Source organism: Papaver somniferum, chromosome 7 (genome assembly GCF_003573695.1).
Source record: "Papaver somniferum cultivar HN1 chromosome 7, ASM357369v1, whole genome shotgun sequence".
Classification (NCBI taxonomy): Eukaryota; Viridiplantae; Streptophyta; class Magnoliopsida; order Ranunculales; family Papaveraceae; genus Papaver; species Papaver somniferum.
In genome coordinates this window covers 217,020,431-217,037,300 of record NC_039364.1, presented here as the reverse complement: position 1 = coordinate 217,037,300, position 16,870 = coordinate 217,020,431, and positions in this window count along the sequence as shown.

Below are 16,870 nucleotides of genomic sequence, written 5' to 3'. Positions count from 1 at the left end.
AAGGATATGGGTCTGAAATCTCCAGGGGAAGAGGGGAATTGCACTTTGGGGATTAGAGAAACAAAATTTGAGTTCATTTCTTTTAACATGTAACCAGTTTCAAAAAAAAAATTGGACTAACTTAATGAGATCCTCACCAATTATTTTCCAATTACTTTGGAAGAAATTTGGAGGGAACCCATTTGGTCCTGGGGATTTTTTACCTCCCATATCAAAGAGAGTTTTCTTGATTTCAGCAGCAGTAGGAGTTTCTAGAAGGAGAGTGTTGTCTCTAGTAGATATGGATTGAGGAATAAGGTTAAAGATTTCCAAATCAATCATATGAGTAGTTGATGTAGCTATACTTTTGAAATGATTGGTAAGGCAGTTTGATATGGAATCTTTATCAATCAACCAACTACCATTGGAATCTTGGACACTGTCAATTTTGTTCCTCCCATATCTTGTTCTAGCAGCATTATGGAAAAAAGAGGTATTGCTGTCACCAAGATTTATCACATTGTTTCTACTCTTTGTTTTCCAGTAACTTTCCATTCTCATAATGGTGGTATGGAATTTATTGGGATTATCTTCCTGAGAATCAATATCTCTTTTTATTTTAGCTATATTATGTTGGATTTTACCAAAAGTTGTTCTGTTCCATATGTTAAGAGAGAATTTCACATTTTTGAGGTTAGAAGCAAAGGAGAAGCTAGCAGACCCATGTTGGTTTTGTTTCCAAGAGTTCCTAATTATGTCTTTGCAAGTTGGATGTTCCATCCATCCTCCAAAGAACTTAAAAGGTTAAGCTACATCTTTCCAACTTGGGTTTGTTTTTAAGATTATGGGACCATGATCAGAGCCCCTATCAATGAGGTGATGGATTGTTGATTTTTGGAAGAGATCAATCCATTTCTCATTGCTTAGTCCTCTGTCAAGTCTTTCTTCAACTTTAGTATTATCCTCTCTTTTGTTACTCCAAGTAAATGGGTAGCCATTAAAACCCAAATCCTGAAGATTCATGTCAGCTATTATAGTGTTGAAAAGATTTGTTTCTTCTTTATTGAAAGGTCTCGAACCTTTTTTTTCCTCCTTTCTTAGAACTACATTTAAGTCACCCATAACCAACCAAGGAATGTTTACTTTTTCAGCTAGTTTCATCAGATTTTCCCATGATAAATGTTTTTCATATGGGTAAGGACCCCCATAGAATGCTGTTATCATAAAGGGCCTCTGAGTGCTACTATCAGTTATCAAAGCATTTATTTGGTTATGATGATGGCTATCTCTGACAACTTTTAAGTTATGTTTCCAGATTAGATCCATACCTCCTGCTTGTCCTCTTGGAGGAACCAACCAATAGTTGTGAATGTTACACAATTTTAGGATCTTGTGCATATTACAGTTTTGTTGTTTGGTCTCCATGAGGAACATGATATCTGGATTATGCTTGTTAAGAAGATCAATTAGATACTTTTGAGTGTTTGGATGCCCTAGGCCCTGGCAATTCCAAGTAATAGCTATGAAAGATTCCCAAAAGTATGAGATTGTGGGATAAGGCCTTGGAGCTTTGCGATGAGTATGTAGACAAGATAAAAGAGGCTTTCCTAGGGTGACCCAATTCATGCTCATCATGCTCAGATTCATAAACTTAAAGAGATAAGTTAGGCATACCTTTTTGTCTTTTTGTTCCCAGTTGGGAGCAGAAGTTCCTTCATTTGTTGTGTCCTGCCTCCTCAGCGCTTCTGTAACGAAGTTTTTCTTGTATGCGCTTTCATTTGAAACGTTTATGGGCTCTTCAAAAAATCTTTTATTCTTAGCGGTTCCAGGATTCTGTTCTCTTTCCTCATTTTTAGTAACTTCAAATTCATTTATCAAATTTATTTGTCGTGGAAAGCGAGTCCAAGCTCTGTTTGGGATTTCTTCCTTTGCAACTTTTGTATTAAGTCTTTCAAACCCTGGAGGGACTGAAAGAGAGTTCAAAGTAGGTGAAGCCTTCATAGTTCTTGCATCTCTTTTGATTGATGAGGTTCTTACACTTCTTCTGCTCTGAGGTTCCTCTTAATTTCTGCTTCATCCCTTCCTCCCATATTAAAGAAAATTTCTTTTCTCCTTCTAGAGCTCCTTTGAAGGTCTGTTAATGAATGGGTCTGATAGATCTGCTGGTTTCAAGTTGTAGAAGCTCTTCTTCAGTCATGTCTTTGCTGTTTACTTCTTTCTCCTCCTCAGCCTCTTTTTGTGATTCTTTTCCATAGAATCCTACTATTTTTAGAGCATTTGGAATGTCATTTCTTGTGACTGACAAGATGAGAGTCAGATGATTCATTGTTGCTATCCATTTTTTCATCTTCATACTTTGGATATTCTTTGTGTTGTGCCTTGGAGGTGTCACCTAGTTCCATAACTCTTCTGTCTTCAACGGCTAATTTGCTTCTCCCTTCTTCCTTCTGAGGCGAGCAATCTTTTGCAGGATGATCTGGAATTCTGCAGATTTGAAAAACTCTTGGAGTGATGGCATAGTCATATTCTATTCTAGTCTTCTTTTCTCCTACTTTATCCCACATACCAGTTGGCATTTTCTTTTTGATATTTAGCAAGACTATTACATCCACATTCTTCTCATCATCATCTCTTCCATACGGTCTTTTAGATTTTTGTTGAATACCCGCTGGTGTGCATATTTCATACAGAGCTTGCCAACAAGTCATTCTTGTTGGGACCCTTTTTAGATGAATCTGCATCAAAATGAAGTCAAACCATTTTGTATCAAAATCTGTGAATCCATATTTTGGTATCTCCTTGAGAACCATGAACTTATGCAGGGCTAGCCACGGGCCTCTAGTTGCAAGGTGAGTTTTGTATTCTTCACAATTAATCTTGTTCACATAGAAGTTGAAACCTTTGTTGAATCTTGATATGTTGAAACCTTTGGAGAGATCCCGTGATCTTTTGATGCAATCTGTGAGATCCACAAGGTGTGCTTTGTGAGGGCTAACCAATCTTCCAACAAAACTTAACTTCCACTCTTTTCTTTCAGGTTCTTTGAGGTAGGAAGGATCTATTTCGATCGTCTTCATCTTCAATTGAGACAGCTTTTTTCATCTTTTCTACTAGTTGGCTGATTGTGTTTTCAGTTTCAACCATTAGAATTGTATAGTTTGCGTTTGTGCTGTTCTCTAGGGAGAAGAGGTGGAAGTAGTTGATGGTTCTTTGTTCTATGTTGAGACTGTGGGTGTTTGTTATTTTGTGGTGGGGGAGTAAGAGTAACTGAGGTGAGAGGGGCGGGATAAAGTTGATGTTTTTGAATTTGAATTTAATTCGTACTCTGAGTTTCTGCAAGTTCTCAGAGATAATGTAACGAGGAACTCTCGTGATGGCATGCATGCTCTTGTTATGTTGTTTCTCTATCTTGTACTGATAGGTAGGAAAAGTATTGGATCGACTAGAGGTTTGAAGAGGGTGTTTAGTACTCTCTTTACTCTTTGGTTTTGATAGAATATAATTTGATACAAAAGGACGGAGATCCCAAGATACAAGTTGGTATAGCTTGCAATTGCAAGAATCTATCTTGTATACCTCCACCCTTATTATCTTTTGAGCGATTTTCCAGCTTTGAAAGTGACTATCCCTTTTAGTATTCAATTGAAGATAACATTAATACTTTCTTAAAGTATTTTTCCGTTTGTTTTGATCGAAGATGATGAAACAATATGAGAGATGGTACACAGTGTTTCTAATTTAGAACTTTTCTTTGGAGCATGTGACTTTGTGAGAATTTTTGTGGGTTACCAAATGTTATCTAACATTATTAAAGCTGTCAATTTATAACCCGGCTTACGGGTTGACCCTAACCCGGCTTGTTTCAACCCGGCCCGGTTGGCTTGTTGTCTAAACGGGCCGGGTTAGGGTTAGCATATACAACCCTACTAGAAAACAAGCCGGGCTAGGGCCAATCCGCGGGTTACCCGTCAACCCGTCAAAATTAATAAATATATCCCTCAATCCCACTAACTCTTTAAAATTCATGATTTGCAAACATATATTAGTATTAGTTAATTTTAAATCAATAAATAAAGCTAATTTTGGATCTACCCAAACAAATATAACAATTTTTAGATTTTAAATAATCAATCAATAAATTAAATTACAACTTAGATTCATCAATCACATATTTATTCAGGATGTCCTAAATTGATAAAAAGACTAGCATAATTTAAACAGTGAGTTAGTCTTACTCACATTAATTTAAACTTATAAAATGATAAAAAAAAAGTAAAATGCTTAGTTGATGTTAGGGTTCTCTGCCTAAGAAAACTAAAGCGCCGTAACCGGCTATATCGTTGATTAAGTGGCAATAAAAACGTCCACTTTACAACTCAGTGGTGGGGCTTCTAGTTAAACACCAAATTGACCTAGGTTCGACCTTTACTAAATGAATAAGCCTAAACAATCCTAAATTTTAAATTTAATTTTTAAATTGATAACATTAACAAGCTAACCCGCCAACCCGTCAGGGTTGACCCGTCTAGGGCTAGGGTTGGGGTTTTGAGCTTGTTCGTGAATAATACTAGGGCTAGGGTTGACCCTAACCCTAGTACGGGTTGGCAAGCTAGGGACGGGTTGACCCTAGCTTGGCCCGTTTGACAGCTCTAAACATTATCCATTGAGGAAACATCAATAGTGGTAGAGATGTAGCGGATAATTGTAATCCTCAGAGATTCAAAAATTGTAATATTCCATCTAGTTTTGCTAGATTTTGTGTTAACCTTTAGATTTTTCCATCCCTTAGGTAGAACCGAAGTATTGAAGTGGAGAGGTATATGAAGCCATACAAACTCACCCCTATCAATTTGATAGGATTATGGAGAACCCTTATATATAATAAACCACAATCGCACGGTGTCTAACTAGTATACAGAGGCAAGTACGGGTCGTTCCCACGAGGAGCGGCGGAAATACTGAAATCAATATCTCTAATAATCAGAAATGATTTTTTTGAGATTTTTATAATTGAGAAATGTAAAATAAAATAATAAAATTAAACTAAACTAATAAAAGAAATTCAATGGGAGAGTCGGTAACCAGGGTTTAATGTATCCACCACTATTTCTATTCAAGTACTGAAATGAAACATAACTCATGAATATTCATTTATCATTCGTTCTATTGACATCACCTATTATATGTATTAGACTCGCGAATATCGCTGGGACACCTTAAGCATGGCACATCAAGAGTTTAAACTAAAGCATACACCATCAAATTGCGTTAGCGAGAAAATTTTACGAAACTAAATTTAGGTTCAATACCTGGCTATTCTAGGCATACCCCATCAAAGGATTTAACCCAAACATGAAATATCGAATAAGTAGACAAATATATTTGCTTCCCATTAATTATGCGCATAGGTTATACAAAACCGGTGAAGCAACAACACATATCATCGTTAAATCAATAAACAAAAATCATGAGCTAACCTATTCAATTCATAATAGTCTTTTGCTCAATTTTATTCAATTCAAAATATCCTATAACTCTATATGGTTTCAACATAAACCCTAGTTACGAAAATCTAGCAACACATGGCTTTCTCAAAAGCCATAAACATATAGAAATAAAGCACTCACAAATCCAATGGAAACGGAAATGAAAAACAAAAGAACGCAAACTCCTGTAGCTGCGCCTGTCCTTTTTCCTTCTCCAGTTCTTGTTCTTCGGCTCTGTGGCCGCCGACCTCCTTCAGTGATGTGGCAACAACATTTAGTATTTTGTCGCAAACGTCAATTAGCTCATGCTTTAGCTGTTTATGTTCCGGATAATCAGAATTACGAGTACTTTCTGTAAAAGCACTAAAATAGTGTTAGACAAAAGATCGAGTCCTGGATAATATAAATATGGGTATAAAATGTAGCACATAGGTGCTTATCACAAGTTCAGACGAGACTTGGTCGGAACCCCAATTCCTGAAAATTGTAAAGATTGGATTATGTTTTTCCCACATTAGAATAGGCAAAAAATTATAGGAATTAGAGGGGTAGCAGAGAGTAGCATTTGAGACATCGTGGCGTTGTCTGGGCTCCCTAGATTATTTTAAGGTGTATCATAGTTTGTATTTCTTTCAGGTAAAAAAATCTTTGGCCCTTTAGTCAGCTGTTTTCTGACCCCAAAATAGGCCAAGCTGTCCCAAATGGACCCAATTTTGTTTTGTCTCAGAACTGTCAAGAAAGACCAATCCTTTTCTTGTCTCATCAGTAGGTGAATTGATGGGGTGTTTTTATGGCCATTTGACCGTTGAAAATGTACCATTGGGATAACACTTTTCGTTTCATACCTAAGTTTTTCCTATTCACTCCAGACTGAGTAAGATGACTGATTCCTTGTTCGATCCATCTTCCCATCAGTTAATGGATACTGAGAAAGCTGTTGCGTGTACCCCTTGTAAAGATGTAAAAGGGTAATCATGATTATGAATATGTAGATGGACTTAATTTGAACATTTAATCAATCTTTCTTTCCATCATTTAAGATGGTGAAGTTGAATAATGTGGATTTGTTGGACTTATCCTTCCAAAGCCTGTACACATTCATTGTGTTTTCTGGGTAACCGATGCTAGTTAATGCATAAAGCATAAAGAGTTGCGTGTGACCGTGCTCTTTTGTTAATTTAATAATCAAAACCTTGGATTGGTAAGGCATATTGAATTCGTCTCTGGTTCGATTGATGTGCCTCACATTTATGTTGATGATAATTACAATGAGGTTCCAAGTATCCCTCATTCTATAAATTGTCTTATTTTCCCCTGCATAGTGAACCTTCAGAGAGAAAAGAAATTGGTTAAGATGTCTAACCATGGTGATTTGAGAGATGGGAGTGAAAGCAGTGTGCGAGTGGTCTCTCCTCCCCCTCCTGATCCACCAATCGAAATTAGTGAATCTGAGATGAGTAGTGATTCCAGTGATGATCATTATGGTTTCGTTGGCTTTGATGAATCTTATCCAGGATTTAAATTTGAAGTCGTTGGCACTGGAGAAGACGGATTTCAATTCAACAAAGTTGGGAAGGACTTGCATGCTCATTTTGATTACTTTGTTGGTGGTCACTCCAGGTTTTATCTGTCTTCCTTGATTCCCGATGGAGCTAGATATGTTGGTTCCTCTTCTGGTATAGGGTGTAGGCATCAAGTTATTATTGATCGAAGAATGGATGCTGCTCATCATAAATCTTTTCCAGAAATTTGCCCCTGTTCTTCTTTTCCGCCTCCTGCTGGGTTTGATTTTGGGTGCAAGAGGAAAGTTTCTACTGCAGAGCGAGTTGCTGCAAGTGCATCTGATGTTGTATCTTCTCGTACTCGAAGCAAGAATGTTGTTGAAAGTGGTCTTCATGATAAGAAGAAGAAGAGGGCAAGGAGGGGGAAGAACTAGGGTGCTCTGAGAAGCAGAGAGGGGAAGGATCAAAGGTAGGGATGAAACTAGTGTTAAGTGATTTCTAAGATTACTGTTCTTTAACATATGTTGGTGTAATATGGTAGAATCCTTGTATGAAATCCTAGTAATAATGAAAGAATCTTTATGATGATTATGTGATCAAAGTGAAATTGTTCCAGTAATCAAAGAAATCAAAGGAATCAGTTGAAAGGATCTGTGATAATTTTAGTAATCTAAGAACATAGGTTTGTGATAATTTTAGTTGAAAGGATCTGTACTTGATATAAATACTTAGTAACACAATAATTGTCACATTTGTCTTAATACAAAAACTGTGACAAATTGCTTTTGTAACACTTATAGATGTTACAAATTGACGACTAACAAGAAAAAAAGGGTCCCCAGACAATTTGAAGGCTCTAGGCGATGGCCTAGCTCACTTATGCCCTAGAACGACCCCTAGTTACACCTTAGCAGCGATACTGTCAGGAGGACGTATATGCACTCATGATTGATGTTATCTTTTCTAGCTAGTTCAGATAAAGTAGCTGCTGCCCTATTGAAGTTTTTACTTTCATGTTTGCAAAATATTTTCTGAAACTGCTGATATCCGACTTTAAATCATTTACATAAGAAATTTTTTTCCAACTGTTGGAAGAAAAGTTACCATTAACTGTTTGAACAATAGGAAGATTATCAGAGATGAAGAAAATGTTGTTCATCCACAAAAGAGACGCCCAATCTATTGTTGCTAGAAAAACTTTTGCTTTTGCTTCTGAAGATGAGTCTACATTGGTGGTCTAACACTTGGTTGCGGGAAAATCTTCACTGGGACTAGGATGATAATTCCACAACCTGCATGGATTGAAGATTTACCCGAGAAATGCATCAATAAATATAAACATACAATATGACATTTTAAGACGACAAAGATTGATGAAACTTGTATTGCATATTGACCATAAGTTTCCAAATAAGTGATGGTTGTAAAGATATATAAAACAACTAAGTTTAGTTAAGGTTAGTGAGTTGGATTTTTATGGTGTTTACAACATATTTAAGATGTTGTTTTAAGTTTTCTAGACTAAATTTGCATATATCTTTTCAAATCTAGCACAAAGTACGCACACACAATTTTTGAGTTTCTACCTTATGTTGAGTTGGTTTTACCAGAAACCAGTTGAAAATATAATCTTGGGGAGCATTAAAAGCAGTTAGAACAACAAAAACTTATGGGAATGATGCAAACAAAACTGCCCTTGTAAAAGGGCAGTGGTTGAACAAATGATCAAAACTTTTAGGAGATATTTCACAAAAAAAAGCAATGATTATTCGACACGATACCAAACCTAAATAAATAAAGTTTTTAAAGGAATATTTGGTGCATACACTTCCATAAGAAGATTCTAAATTTGAGGAGGATATACATATGCCATAACCCGAGTCATTGCTTTTTGTCAAGAGATGTAGCATTGTAGTGATCTTTGAACAAAGCATGATAGGTTGATTTTGTCGAGAAATTACCTGAATTTGTGAGAGACCATCTTAATGTATGATTCTAATCTGATGAATTTATCTATCTGCTCTTGTGAGAAAATCTCATAGAGAGTCGAATCCCCAATTGTGTCAATAATGCCGAGTAGAGAAACAATAGTATAATCCTGTAAATGGTAATTTGTTGGTCTAGTCAGCATTTGAGAATTGGCTTCGACCCAATTATCTTTATAAATACTGATATTTTCCCCTATTTCGAACTCCCAAATATGAAACTTTCTAACTATATCTTGACCTTTTGATATACCTTTCCAAATCCATGTTCTTTTCTTTCTAGGAATCTGATGTAGAGGCTGACGATTAGGAAAATACTTAGATTTAAGGGTTCTAGTCGATAAATCATTTGGATTACTGACCAGTTTCCAAGTCATCTTAGCTAATAGATCTAAATTGAACTTAAAAAGATTCTTAAAACCTAACCCTCTATGTCTTTTTGGTAAACATAGATTCTTCCGTGCTTTTGGATTAACTCGGGTGATGTCTTCACCAGTATCTCTGTTGGAAAGTATCTAATTGTTTATGATAACTGTTGGTATAGGAAAACACGTCATGTTGTACATTATCACAAAGTTCAAAATTGCTTGAATTTGAATAACTCTCTTTGCTTGTATAACCAGTTTTTCTTTACAACCAATCAATTTTTGTTGCATCTTCATTACTAATAGCTGAAAACTTTGAACCTTAGAGCAGTTTAGAAACAATGGGACTCCGAGATACCTATCAGTAATCTTCATGGGATTCATCTGCAACATACTAGAAAGTTCATTTTTCCTCCTTCTTGAAAATTTTCTTACTAAAAGTAATACTATTTTTAATAGGATTAATGGCTTTCCCTGAAGCATTACTAAATCTCAACTATATATTCTGAGCATGCTGAATTTCAGAAGTATTTTTTTTAGAAAAGTAAATCATCATCCGCAAAAAAAGATGAGAAATAGATGGTCCCCTTCTATCAGGTGTTACACCATAGATGAGTTTCTATGTTTTAACTTGTAAGAGTAGCCGAGATAAAGCATCCATACAAATTATGAATATATAAAAGGATAAACTATCTCTTTGATGCAAGCCTCTAGTAGGAGTGAAGGGTTTACATGGAGCTCCATTTAGTAATAAAGAAATAGAAGGTGTACTAATGAAATGATAAGTCTTGTCACACCATTTATCAGGAAAACCGAGTTGTTTGAAAATATCTCTAACAAAATTCCATTCAGCGCGGTCAATTGCTTTGGACATGTCAATTTTCGCAACAATATCTCCTATCATCTCCTTTTTATTTCTCATGGTATCAAGGAGTTCACGGGCTATGATAATGTCATCTTGGATGCATCTACCTGGTACAAAATTCATATAACATATTTCATTCGATTAACCATTAACTTAGAAATTATTTTATACATAGAATTAAATAATCTAATAGGTCGATACACAATAGGGAAAGCAAGAAAATATACTCTAGGTATCGGAGTTTGATAAGTGAAGTTGACAGATGTGTTCAAATATTGATTTGTAAAAAAAACTATGGACCAGTTGAAGGACCAAGAAGGAGATCAGTTAGGACTAAGAAGGAGAATTTTTTTTTTCCTTCTTGTATAAGTTCTATTTGAAAACCATCTTTCCAAAGCATACACATTCCACCAGCTAACCCTACAAATCTCTGAATCCAGTAATTGGGATAAACAAACTGTCTTAAGATATAGTATTTCATTTTTTGGAATTTAGTTTTTGTTTCTGATAGTAAAATAAAATCTGGGGAGTGAGATGCTATTTCAATTTTTAGGTGGTTAATGGTTAAGGGAATTTCCAATCCCCTGAACATTCCAAGCCAATAACTTCATCTTAATTTCGAAATCCAATCAATCAGGTTATATCGAAGTAGAAAAAAGGTACTAGTATAGACAAGAAAACTAAGATACAAGAAAACAGAAAAGAAACGAAGTAATTAATATGAACTCTAAAAGCAATTCAAAAGATGAAGTCTATAACTCAAAATGTAAGAATATTAAAGAAAAGATAGGTTGTAGATAAGATCCTGCTCGTCAGTGCCTTGGCTGCAACCATGTGTTTGATTGGTATCTCTTAACTAAATTGTTTCAGTGATAACCCCTATATAGGATGCATGTTCATACATTCTGAGTCTTTAACTACTATAATTTTTCTTTCTATATCTTAGACAGAGTCACAGATAAATAAGAAGGACCAACAATTACAACTTGCTTTGAAGCTTTTGATATAAATGTAAAAAGACCGTGTGCAGGTATCTTAAAAAATTGATTCACTTGATAACTCTCAATGTTCAATTGTTTTGCTATATCAGAACATTGATTCTTATTATGATCCGCAACTCAATAATGGGGAAATTTTTAGTGTTTGAGACATGGATATGTTTCAAACATATCCATGTCTTTTGGGTGATTCTAGGTTCACCGTGGGTCAGCCAAAACGGTTTGTACTGAGTGGGATAAAACTATGGTACCCACTGTTCCGCCTAACACGATTAGCATGGGTACATTATTTGTCGGTCTGTGGGTCCCATTGTTTTATTTCACGAATTATAAACCAACGTGGTTGACCCATGGTCGACCTAAAATTTTCATTTTCTTTTATTTTTTGTGAATTAGAAACCCAAAGAAGTATAAGGGTTGTTTGGCTTGTTGGTGCCGCTATTCCAGAAGCGCAGTCAAGAACATGAGAATATTCTGACAAAATAATGTCCCTGTTATCAGAAAAACAAAAATATTTAGAGATGTTAGTTATACCTAACATAATTTGTTTATCTAAATGTAGGGAGTGGAATTGAAAGATAGGTATTGAGCTTCATCATCTATGAGGAAGTGCTTGTTTCCTTGCCTTTTTAGCTAAAAAATCTGCTACCTGTTTTTTTTTCTTCCAATAAAGATAAATCCCAATAAAAGATCAGAAGTGTTTGAAAAATTTAGTGCTTCCAGAAAAGTTACTTGATTTCTCCATTGAACTAAACTTGGAGGTTGTGTTAGCTATAATGAATAAGTCTTTAGCAATCTCTTTCCACCCAAGAATTGTGAACGCTTATGTCATTGTCCCACCTTGCAGCTTCAAGCAAGGTCAATGCTTCTGATTTTTTATGGCTGGTAGCTCTGAGTGTTCCAGCTTTCTCTTTGAGTAGAACATACATAGCTTCAGTAATAGCATAAAACAAAAAAAATCAAAGTTTAGTTGATTTGAAATGGTAATAGTGCTTCCCAGTACAAGCTTTCATACATCCTAGAATTTTCTTCTAAAAAAGTCACATCTTCAAGATAAAGTTTAATAACTCAGGTGCCTTCGAACTGCTATTGAAGTTTGTAGACCAGTGTTGTTTTTGTTTTTGAAGATTCTCAAGCATATTTCCTTCCAAATTAACCAACACCTTGTAGCTACAACCTCAATATCATTAGAACTACCTAAACCGGTAATCCAATTAGAATAATACTCCTTAAATGGTGAATTCGACTTCAAATCTAATTTCAAAATTACCAATGACGTTGTAACACCCAAACTGACTTTCCATAATGCCAGTAAAAAATAGGTGATTAATAGATTCTATAAAAGTATTACAAAACACACAATGTTGACTTATGTCATCTATAAATTGTCATATCTTGTTCCTAACATGTGAAACACGATTAATACATTACAAAAGGAAAACTTTGGTTATTTGAGACACATTAGATTGCCAAAAGGTTTTCCAAAACTTAATTAGCATTATAAGAAACAACATGATTAGTGTCAGATATATTATGAAATTGTTCATATAAATAATTAACAAAAAATCTCCATTTGTAGTTAACCAACATATGAGTTTACGTTCCTTCAAAAGATAATGTTGAGATGTGAAGATTCTAATGTTTAGAATCTTTTTATCCATAAAAAGAGGAAAGTCATTTCTATTTTTATCTGAATTCCACGTCTTATTGTCCGAGTCTACTAATTCAGACAAAAGTGTTAAGGAAACGTACCTAGTGGTGCATATTGATTCTAAAGTATTCTCGTTATGTGGAATCCATTTGCCAGACCAAATGTTTATCATTTTACTATCACCTACCTCCTAGTAGTTGTGCTAAACAATTTCTGCAAAAAACACTGTCATATCCAAGAAGAATTATATTATTTTTTTGTATGAAAAACAATGAAATATCTAAACCAAGAAAATTCTCGATCAGAAACAAGAAAGTTTCATTTAGCTCATGATTTAAAGTTTTTGATTCAAACACTTCTTGAATTAGTTTTACAGTTTGGGGTCCCACTAACTCTCAATTATGTTTTAAAATCTCATAGGAAACCTATCAGATCCCAACGACTAATTTGGGTTCATGTGTTTTACCACTTCGAAAATCCCAGAATGAGATGGTAGTTTTGATTATCCAATTATCTTATTCATAACTTATAGGTGAAATTAATCAAAGAGTTCCTGATCATTCCTAGTTACCGAAAGGAGTAAATATTTTAATTTAACATGCAATCAAATTTATTTCTATCCATTCTTTTTCTTCTTCCAAAGGTATATTTTTCGGTTTTGGGTAGAGTTTTTGTCCTTGTTTTGATCGTTAAATAATGACATGCTAAATTTCGAGGATAACTTGTCTCATGATTATATTTTTATTATTTATGGGAAAATCTCTCTTTTGGGAGGAAAAAAACAACAACATATTTTTGGCGCAACTGACAAGAAAATTTCAAGAGTTTTAAAGTAATTAGATGGTTTTATTGTTGTACCCTGACAAATAATTGCATATAATGATAATATGATAGAATTATATGTATTGTATAATAGTCAAGACTTGGGGAGTTACAACAAAACAACATCCCAGAGATAATAATATGAGCTAGGTGAGAAAAATACAAAAAAAAATATTGTATCAAATAAGAACTGAGGTGTCGTATGAGGATAACCTGGAGTGTTTTAGTTGTGGCGGTGATCTTGCGAGAGAATTTATAGAACCAAGGCTAGAAACTATCGACATTAAAAATGAGGATGAGCTGCTTGATCTCTTTAAACAAGCAGTTTATTTTGTGTCTGGAGAGACAAGTACGGTTGGAGGTTTGGTTGTGGCCTCTATGAGTTGCGTTGAAGGTGGGAAGATAATAACAAAGTATTTCAAATTTACTTCACAGAAAAAAACATGAAACATTATAATCAAACATGATGGGATACATGTTTCAAAAAAAGCTTTCCTCACATCCGTCACCACCACTGTCTTGGATAAACCATACATGGTTAACAAAGTGGACCGCACCTATGATTTGGACGAGGAAAGGGGACCTTTCTCTTCTTTTAGGCGAGATTTGGTCAAAATTAGACTCTATCCTAATGTGAATGACCCTCGCTTTTTTGAATCCTGAAACTATTATCTTGATGCCGGAGAACATTTCAGCAAGCATTGGTAATTCTTCGACTATTGTGAAGACGACCATGAAGGATCAGTCAAGATGATGTAACAATCTTCTTCTTCTGTTGTTTTTGGTGATCATCGTTGTTGTCATTAATAGTCCAATCTTGTAGAACCTCAGTAGAAACAACTTCACAACACATTTATGATTCCAAAGATGATAAAGAACCACTACAACAATTTTTGTTACACGCAGTTTTTTCCGAAGTTGATGCCATTGTAATGGATTTGAAAGAAATCACCCTCCGTTTGTAACTCCGATTAATACTATTATTACAATCTTCTTTTCTTCTTATTGCTGACATAAAGCCCGTAATTTACTTATAATATCAACCCCTTCGCGCCCATAACCAAATAAATTTGTATTGTATTTTGTTTCTGATAGTTTCAGAGTTTATAAGGAATTGAACACACCAGGAAGAGAAGAACTAGTAAGAAATAAATATCCATTATTTAGGTATTAGGATTTTCGATTATAAAGCGCATATTGCTTTACTCCATTCTGAATAAGTCCACCAAAATCCAAGTGCATCATTTCCGTTGGAACCCTGAAAGTCCACGCCGGATATATTCCCAAATTTTCAGGAAGATTTGTTACTTTATCCTATTTTTTCCAAATATTTTACGTTCTCTTGTTTTGAACGTGCATTTACTTTATATTAATATACCGTATATAATAAGTCTGCCATGGGGATATAATGTTTTATTTTCTATTTTTTTTTTTCAATTTTTTTAACGGAAATCAATTTATGTTTGTAGTGTATAACAAGTAGATTACAGTATCTTGACATTAAATATGAACTACTTTATCTAATGTTTTTTCTTATCATGAATTTTATACAATAGTTTTTTTTTTTAATAACTAATCTATTTTCTAATTATTTTCTCTAAAAAATTTACGTAATATATTTAACAAAAGAATTAACATGCAACTATCATTTATAAAACCAAACCAAAGATTTTGTAATATTGTTTTATCATTTATAAAACCAAACCAAAGATTTTATAATATTGTTTTTAGTTTCTGTATGAATCAAAACAAAACCGAACAATTACTTCTTTTTTGCTGCATTTTTGTTTCTTTTTCATAGGAGGGTCCACATGTTATGTGGTACTGGAACAACACAATCAATCTTCCGTTGATGGAGCACAAAGCCACCGGGTGTGGGTATTTTTTTGTTGAAATTTTTCTAATTGAGTAAGTAATTTTCTCTCGATCATGCTTGAAATTATATTTTGACTTTTATGTATGTTAATATCAATATGTTAATATTTATAGCGAAGAATATACATCCACCATGAACGAAGAAACGGTGGTGATGATAGCTGAAAAATCAATCATTGCCGGTGCCAAGGGCTACTGGAAAACATGCGGTGCAGTGGATATTAAGTTTTTTTTTAGCAAATATTTCTAATATTGTTATAGTGGAAATATCTGAAAAACCCAAGTTTGATTTATAAATGTAGTCCAAAATATAAACTTTTTAGTTAAGAATAGTAATTTTTAGATTGAATTTAGATTTTCATATTTTCTTTTTGCCTAAAGTAACCTTCCATTATGTAGAACGTAAAATTTTCTTTAGAAAAATTACATTAATTTACGGTCAATTAGTTGTAGGCTTGACCTGTGGGCGATAGTTTTTTTTAATTATTTTTTTAATGTATTCTCAAACTTTTATCATCATACTAAAAACTCCATTGCACTCCACTGGTGTACATCATCGTCTGATTTCACATCTTGACTTTAAATTGGATGAGTCAATTCATTGAGGATAATGTAAAGAGTGCAGGGGTGTGTTTTCATTAAGAATTTTTATACTTTAGTGAGTATGTGTACATCATCTTCTGATTTCACACTTTGACTTTATATTGGATGAGTCAATTCATTGAGGATAATGTAAAGAGTGCAGGGTTGTGTTTTCATTAAGAGTTTTTATTCGTTAGTTAGTATTCACTTTCGAAGAGTAGAATTTTTCAAATTTTTTGTAAATTTTTTTATGAAACCTCCAAGTTGTAGATAATTTAGATTTATATAGTATACTTTTTGCTAACTTTGCATACAGAGTTCTTACCAAACACTTAAACTTAGAAGTCACAGAGAACTTATATTTGAGGTTCTTAATAGTTGAGAGGGTAACCATTATCAACTTAACCATGTCGGTGAAAAATTAGGTGCAAAAGAAAATGCAGTATTTGAGAGTTGATTAATTATCAGTGGAGATTACCCTTTTAAAAAAATTTGAGTGAGGCACCAAACCTTCAATAGTGTCAGTTTAGAATGTTTCATGCGCGCTAACTCCTGGTAAAATCATGAGCTACTCAATTTCATACCCCATCAGCACTTTGTGATCTCTTGAGTGTTAATTCTTTCAATCAAGAGGGTGTCATCATAATTGCGAATAAACCTCATTCTTGTAGTCTTATTTGTTGTTAGCAGCATTCTCTCTCGAGGTAACAATAAAAACACACCATCATCATCAACAAGTGCAGCAACATCAAATTTATGA